The sequence below is a fragment of the Rousettus aegyptiacus genome, unplaced genomic scaffold, assembly GCF_014176215.1.
Source record: "Rousettus aegyptiacus isolate mRouAeg1 unplaced genomic scaffold, mRouAeg1.p scaffold_m13_p_12, whole genome shotgun sequence".
In the NCBI taxonomy this organism is placed as follows: Eukaryota; Metazoa; Chordata; class Mammalia; order Chiroptera; family Pteropodidae; genus Rousettus; species Rousettus aegyptiacus.
Window position 1 is genome coordinate 54,140,260 of NW_023416287.1, and position 8,062 is coordinate 54,148,321.

Here is an 8,062-nt window from a genome sequence, read left to right on the forward strand (position 1 = left end):
TGTAGGGAATTTGGAATTGGTTGTCTTGGAATCTGGAATTTCATCCCCTTCATTATCATCCATGGAGACAGTGCATTCTGATACAGAAAATGTGGTGATTTGCTTCAGATAAATTGAAATAGTGACAAAGAGTAGGGAAGAGTTACAAGGACTTCTCATCAAGTGACAAGGAGAGTATTTTTATGATATTATCATTTATTTTTCAGCTTTGAACTCTTAAAGTGATGATTCAAAGAAAAAGATAAAAAAAGGAAATAAATGACAGGCTAAAAAGGAATAAAAATAAATTTAAATTTTAGGTTATTTATCTTAGGTACTTTTAAAGTAATATATGATATTTAAAGAAAATTCACAAGTTGGCTGTTAAATGTCTCAACATTTCTACAGTCTTGTGGTAAAGCTCAGGAGTATGGATTTTTAACAAACAGCACAATAATTCTAACCTGTATGTCCTGGACCACACTCTGAAAAACACTGTGTTAGACTTTGCTCCTGAAAGTGTGGTCCATGGACCAGCAGCTTCAGCCTCCCATGACAACTTATTAGGCAGAATCTAAGGCTCCATCTCAGCCTCAGACCTACTGGACTAGAATTTGTGTTTTAAAAATACCCCCAGGGGTTTGTTTACACAGTAAGGTTTGGAAAGCTCTGATCTAGATGCTTCTCAGTTTCTCAGTGTCAATCTGTTGACATAAGGGCCACAGTCCCCCAGCTGTACAGCTGCAGAGTGTCTGTTGGCACCTGCGCAGGAACAGCAAGCAGTTGGTTTCCTTTCTTAAAGATGACAGATTTGATCAATGACTTGAGTCCATCTTAGATTTTAAAAATTGTTCTAATATGAATTTACCTAATATTAATTATTTTCTTTAACTTACTTTCCCAAGCATTTTTCATTTCTTTGGTATCATGTTAGCTTATACTTAGCTTTTTCAGAATAAAGATATTGATACCTGTCTTGAACTAATTCCTTCAAATTTACTCCATTCCCCCTGCAGTGAAGAACTCATTTCTCCTTTTCTTTTCTCTCCTTTCTTCAAATATTCTCTGCTTGGTTTACTGTTTCATTCTTGTTTTCAAAAACAAAAGTGTTCATAAATATTTGAAAAACACCAAATGAATAAGTCCAATAATGGCAAAATAAACATTTAATAGATTTTTCATAAATAAAATATCAGAAGAACCCTAAAAAAATGTATGCACTCTTTACCGAATTATTACTAATGAACCCAATCACTTCTATGAGCATATTACTGAGGCTGGACACACACAAACAAAAAGACAGGCTCTGCTGGCAATCTACTGGGGAATTCTGGATATACAAACTGTGAAGTTTGTTTATTACATCATACTAGAAACACCTGCCCTGAGAAATTAAAGTTGTAGAAATATCTATCAAACTATTCCAATAAACAGTTTTTTTTCTGTTTTATTTCCTCTCCTCTCTTCACTGTTTTTTTTCTTTCTTTCCTTCCCTTTTCCTTTTTCTCCTCTCTGCCTCACTCTCTTTCTTTGCCTCCTTTTCCTTCTTTGTTTTTAATTTTCATCATAGTCGGTTTTTGTTTGTTTGTTTCTTTGTTTGTTTTTTACCAAGTAACAGTCGTAGGAAGGTACTACATAGATGTAATATAAAGCAACTAATGAATTCCCCATATTGTTTTTTAGGTACTTGATAATGATACTTTGATCATTCAGCATAATTAAAATCTGAATTGGGTGAATCAATCCTGTGGATATTTCCAATAGAATGAATTTTGTGTTTTTCACTTTTAGGTTCTGTATGTGCTACTTTTGAGGATTTAGAGAAGGCTCCAAGGAGCAATTCATATGTCTGAATTGCAGCTAGTTTATCACACTTAAGATTAATGTAATATCTATACTGTTAGTTACTATTTTGGCGTCCACTTAAAAAAACATTTCTCAAAGGCATTTTAAAAAGCATTTAGTTGATGACTAATATGCCTGTTTACATTTTTATTGGTCATTCGGATATACACACACACATACACACATACGTATCTGTATATATATCATGAATATATTATTTCAGTCTTTTATTCATTCTTCATTTTTCTACCTGGTTGACTTATGGAAACTATTTCTAGTTCTTTTTTTGTTATATATATATTGTAGATATTTTCCCCCACCCTATGGCTTGTTCTTTTACTCTTTTAATGGTGCTTTTTGATGTATTCTGATTTGTCAGTTTCTGTCTTTAAGTTTAGTGCTTTTTGTGTTGTGTCATGAAAATATTCTCTCACATTATCTACTGGAAGCTTTATAATTTTACAACTAATGTTTAGATTCACATTCCTTGCTGTGGATGCTGATCTGTGTCACCTAGGTCCTCTCCTCTCCCTTTGGGATTGAGGCCGCCTTTGGTTATTCCCCTGGACCTCCAAGAGAGTCACCTTGCCCAAAATGTTGCTCCTTCCCTGGGGCCGGTCTGCATACAGGGTCTGCTTAATGGATAGGATAAAGGTTCGACCTCTTTGTCTAAATTTTGGGCAATTTTTAAGGATCAGCTCAGCTCCAGAGCAACTCATATGCTTGGCTGAGGCCTTTGTTGCAACTGCATTACAATTCGATCTTCCCTTTGACTAATCCTTTTCTTTACTTCCTCACAGGTATTAATCTTGAGAACATACCCAATAAACCTATTAGACACATCTTCATTTTCTGGGGGGAATCTAGCCTAAGACACACCTTGAACTGATGTTTATGAAAGGCGTCTAGGAGAACGGTTTAGTTTTTCATTATGGGTATGCAGTTGACCTAGTACCACTTATTGAAAAGTTGGGTCTTCTCCCACCACTTTGCAAAATAATTATAAATCAAATGGCTATATTTGCTGAGTTTGTATCTAAACTATAAATTCTGTTCCATTGATATATATGTCTATTGTTGGGTCAATACTGTACTTCTTAAAACTGTAAAACTCTAAAATATTGCTCTAAAATTGTGACGTGTTGATCTGATACACTTGTTTTATCAAATAGAACCTTTTTTAATATTGGAAATTCTTAGCTTATTTTTTTACATGTTTTACAATCATCTTGTCAAGTTCCAAAAAAAATCTTTGTGATTTTATTTGGGTTGGATTAAATCTGTATATTATAGGGGGTGGGGGGAAAATGGCATAGATGATAGAGGCTTTGTTCATCCCTCTTGCGACCAAATCAAAATTGTGACAGAAACACAGAGCAAAGAGCAGGCAAAGTCCCCTGGGATCTAGATGAACAGAAGCACTACAGCTAGGGAGGGAAAAAAGAAATAACCTTACAATTGTAGAAATTAGGAGGTGGCAAAGAAATATGAGACTGCCTGGTCCCCAGCAACTGAGTGGAACAGAAGGTATGACAGCTGCAGACACCTCTTAAAGGGATCGTATCCACACCTGAACTTTCGCAGTGATGGACCTGCTAGTTCTGAGCACCAGTGCCAGGTTGGCCTCTTGGGGAACACTAGGGGAACACTGAGTTGTTGGAGTGAGGGTCGGAGGTGAGACTCTCTCCCAGAAGAAGTGCTGGCGGTATCCATTGTCCCTCTTTTGAGCCCTCCCCTCTCCCCGTGTGGACTCAGCACCGCCATAGCAGAGACTCATTGAACTAGGTAACAGGTCGCTCTGCCCAGAAGATTACCTGAAATGCTACTTCCCCCAATGCATGGCTCCACCCAAAACTGGCTGCATCCAGTTTTATCCTTGGTGAATTCGATGCTCCTTGTTGAGCCAACTCCAAGACTCACAATGGTGGCAGCTGACCTTGGTTTATTGCGTGGCCTCTTTTATCAACTGTAAGCATGGCATCTGTGGACCTCTTGCTGAATCTTAACAGGTGGCCCCAGAGGGGGCACAGGCTGGGACTAAACTTGGCCTGCAGCTGCACCCCTCTCAGGACTGTCCCACTGTACATCTACTACACAAAGCCACACTAATAAAACTGGGAGACTTAGGAACTTCGCTTAATACATAGAAAAAAAAACACAAACACAGAAAGGCAGCCAAAATGGGAAGACAATGAAGCAAAAACCATATGAGAGAACAGGACAGAGACCCAGGAGAATGGAGTCAAGCAATCTAACAGATTCAGAGTTCAAAACACTGGTTATAAATGTGCGTAGTGATCTTAGAGGAAGTGTAGATGAACTCAGTGAGAACTTTAACAAAGAGATAAAATCATAAAAATGGAAATGGAAATTATAAAAGGAAACAAGTCTGAAATGAAGAACATATTTTCTGAGATGAAGAGTATATTAGAAGGAATCAACAGAGTGGCTAAAGAAGAGGATCAAACCACTGATTAGAGGACGAGGAAGCCAAGGACACTCAATCAGAATAGGAAGAAAAAGAAGCCATGACTATAATAAATTCCCACTGGGTTCAACCAATAACAGATTAGGGTACTTCTTCCTGGGTTCCCTGCTACTAGGAACAAACTCTTCCTCTCTGTGCCAAAGTGCAGTTGGACAAGTGTGCCCTGTCCGTTTGATAAGGGTGAAGAGGTCCATTGAAGATGATAACTTGGTAAGCACCTTCCAAAAGGTATTGATTTTTTCCCTTTTATCTCTTACTACATATCTTAAATGTTATAAAGTGAGGCAATGGCTCTTTCTGACAGATGCAGAAGCAAATGATGACTCTACTAGAGTATTTGTATCTTCTAATAGTATAATTTGAAAATTTGTACTTTCTTCCTGGTTAATAGATAGAATGGCACTCTTCCTTTTTAAATCCATAACACTTCATTTTAATTTCTTTTATGACATATAACATGTGTTATAGCTTTTGCATTGTAGTTTTAAATCCTCCTTGCATCCATAAATTTTCTGAGGGTAGGTCCGATGTCTTATTTTTCTTCACACAAGTAGATATTCAATAAATACATTATATTCTTTTCTTTTAATTACTTTTCAATTGCACAAAAAATTATTACAATGATAATGGAAATAATACTCTCTTTATAATTCTATTGTGCTTACAAATTAAATATTTTATTTTTTCATATTCCCTTTGAATCTATATTAATTAGGCATAAAGTTGCTATCACAGCATAGATACAATATGTGTTCTACTTTTTCACTAATCACTATAGAATAAGCATTTTGCACTACATTCTGTAGAAAGATCATTTTTTACTTAGCCATTTCTCTAATGTTGAATATTTAGGTATTTTCTACATTTCAGTTTTATAAATTATACATCAATGAGTGAAATTTTTCAGAGAGATTAGTTTTTGCTTTTTGGGGATTACTTTATAAAAGTGAGTTCCAGGACATGTGATTTACAGTAGACACACAGCAATATTTTGTTGCAAAATGAATGAACTAAATATTCTCTGTTAGTCTTAATTACTATAGTTTACTAACAATCAGCCTCTAAGGTTATCTGACTTCTCTATTACTCCAAGCTGTTCATGTGTGGAACATAGCTATGAGAAAGGTTTAAATCTTCATTATAAGTTAAGGCAGAAACATAATAGGAAGAGGTAAAATAGAGCCTTAGAACTGGAAAGAAAAAGTAAATATTTTGAGAAGTGGAAAAACCATAGTTTTTTGAATTATATTTCCTGAAGCAAATCTTTGAATTGTTGAATCTTTCTTTCGGATTTCTGCAAACTGTATTCCTCCAGTGAACAACTGTCTTGATCCTAGGGGCTGCTTAATAAGTAACTGTCCTTTCATAAAAATCAATTCTGATGGATTATCTCTGAAAAGACTGGGAGGAACAGTGCAGTGCATTAATTTACCATCCAAAAAGATGATTGAGTTGAAACCCAGGTATCCAAGGAGGGGATTTACCACAGGGGGAGAAGCTGTGTTTTCCTCCTCCAGTGTACACGGTGGCTCCATCTGTGCCCCTATCTTCTGTAACCTTATGCAGTTACTTGCTAAAAAGGAGTTATGAAAAGAACAAGCATGGTAACCAGTATGATGATGAGATCCTGGAGGCACGTCTCATTTCCTGCAGTGTTTTTTGTTGTTTAGGATTATAGGAGCAATACGTAACATTTGGCCATCACCATCATCGTAACCACCACCACCAAAACCGCCATCATGATTATTACTGGTTTGGGTTTTGTTTTTTTTTTTTTTTTGGAGCTGTGATAGAATTCTATATTTTTATTGTCAATTTATACTTATAAGCTGACCTTGAAAATTGATACTGCTATTTTGCTAGGTTGTTTCCTTAGGGAGGAGCTAAGCCATCTAACAGAATTTTGAGGAGTGGAAAAAACTCGTAGCTTTAGGCCCTACATGACTTGCTCATCTGCTTGTATTCAGGAGTGTCAATCAACACTGTTTTGGAAAGGGTTGTGAAGCCAGCATTTCTTTCAGTTTAAAACTGGGAATTTAGTCAAAGCAACATAGATTGGATAAACTGTGTTTGAACTAGGGAATGAGAAAGCTGGTGCTGGACAGTAAAAGGAGTAAAATATTTAGTTAGGTAGCTCCTTGATGATTTCCATCATTAGAGATTGTAACCAAGTTGCCTGCAAGTTGTGTTCCAATCTTGGGTGGAGGATGTTTATGTCATACTGGGAGGATTTTGGAGCAGAGTAAGTCTGTCTGCTGTTGTTGCTGAGATTCTTACCATCAGACATCTGTACTCAGTGAACTTGTCTCTTTTATGCTGATTGTATTTTCCTTGTTTGTTTCTCCTTTAGTTTCTTTTGACTTGTATCAAAAAGCTATTAGGTAATACCAACCTGTCATAACTAAAATGAGAAAAAGAAAATAAAGGGGGGTGGGGAGGAGGGCTTAGTCCATACTTGGGATAGAGAGAAAAGGAAAACAACAGCTTACTTTGAAGAGGAGGTCTGGACCCAGTGTGAAAACAGGAATCACAGTCAGGAAATTTCAATGGAAAAAAAGTAAACTTGGAAGAAAGAAAGAGGGTGTGTCTAACACAGTAGTTCTTTTGTTTAGAAATAGTTAAATGTAGTCGTATCTGAGGAAAGAAAGTGGAAGGCAGGGTGGAGGTGGTGCAAGAGACCAACTTGGCTATAGTCCTTCCTTCCCGAGGACATAGGAGGCCACCTTGGGCATCTATGAGCTGTGACTTGATAGAGGCCCTCAATACCGCATGAGCAGAGTATGATGAGAATTGTGTTTCTGGAAATTACTCTACATAGATCACCTTATGTACAATTGCTTCTAATTAGTCACTTGAAGTCAATAACACAGAGCTATATTATAGCATTCAGCCATTTTCAAGAAGAAATTATAGGTGTGTAGAGAGGACTTTTAACCCCTTTCATGGTACTATTCATTGCATTTGATAGTGTGAGAATAAAACAAAAAAATCTGTGGATGTTTTTCACAGGCCTTATTATATGGTAGCCATTTTTAAAGTTTAGCAAGAATTAATTGACCATTTATTATGTGCCAGCAGCATTACTTAGCAGTGGGGAGAGAGAGATGTTTAAAACACATTCTTTTCACTCAAGGAGTTCATAGTCTAGTTTTCCCTTGGGCAACTATAATAAAAATAGGACACCAGGAACATACAAAGAATACTTCATCAAGTGGGAGTATACTAATGGAAAAGGAGCTCTTAGGAAAAACTTTTACGTTTGAAGGGACCCTAGAAAGAGTCTCTTGCTCATGACTACATCTTTGCAATGTTAAAAAAATAATTTCATTTGATATTGCTTATTTCTTTAAGCATATATATCCCTGTATACACATACCATATTTTGGAGCTTTAGAAATTTCTGTCCAATTGTGGATGAAAGCCCCTTCAGCTTTTAGTATTCTGAGCTACCAGTTTCTAATTTTAAATCTGTAAATGCTTTTGATTCTTTTTCAGAGTTGTTTTTAAGACCAGTGAATATCTTCCTTCAAGCAACAAGCAGCTCTTTCCAAATATCCGCAGTTACATTAAAGGGCCTGCTTTAACATTGTCATCTAGTATTTGGGGCTTGTATTCTGTCAAGTGACTGTGCCTTTATTCCTTCTTTTACATGGTTACTTCTTGGTATAATTCTCTCAGAGGCACTTTTGTGGCAGCTCTCTCAGCTATGGTAGTGCTGGCACAGGCTTGCGTTTTTGAAATTCAGAGATC